Genomic DNA, 301 nt, shown 5'->3' with positions numbered 1-301 from the left:
ATATCAATTTATTCAATTTAAAATATTTTAGTCCAAAATTAAGTATTAAAATAAGAAAAAGTATATATAGATAATGAAAATACTAAACAATGTGAACAATGAATATGTCGAATGTTCAATTTACTAGCAGATGGTTATCCTAATGTTAATATTTAGGAGGTAATTTAGGAGTGGAGTGTTTTTTATTAGAGACTACGGCATTTGAGTTATAACTCGTTGGCATAAGAAATTGAATTGAGTACTTGACGTACTAAAATTAATTTTATAAAATATTTATTATGTAAATACTTGTAGATATAGA

This window comes from Arachis ipaensis, chromosome B05, assembly GCF_000816755.2.
Source record: "Arachis ipaensis cultivar K30076 chromosome B05, Araip1.1, whole genome shotgun sequence".
In the NCBI taxonomy this organism is placed as follows: Eukaryota; Viridiplantae; Streptophyta; class Magnoliopsida; order Fabales; family Fabaceae; genus Arachis; species Arachis ipaensis.
Note: the sequence above shows the minus strand (reverse complement) of the source record.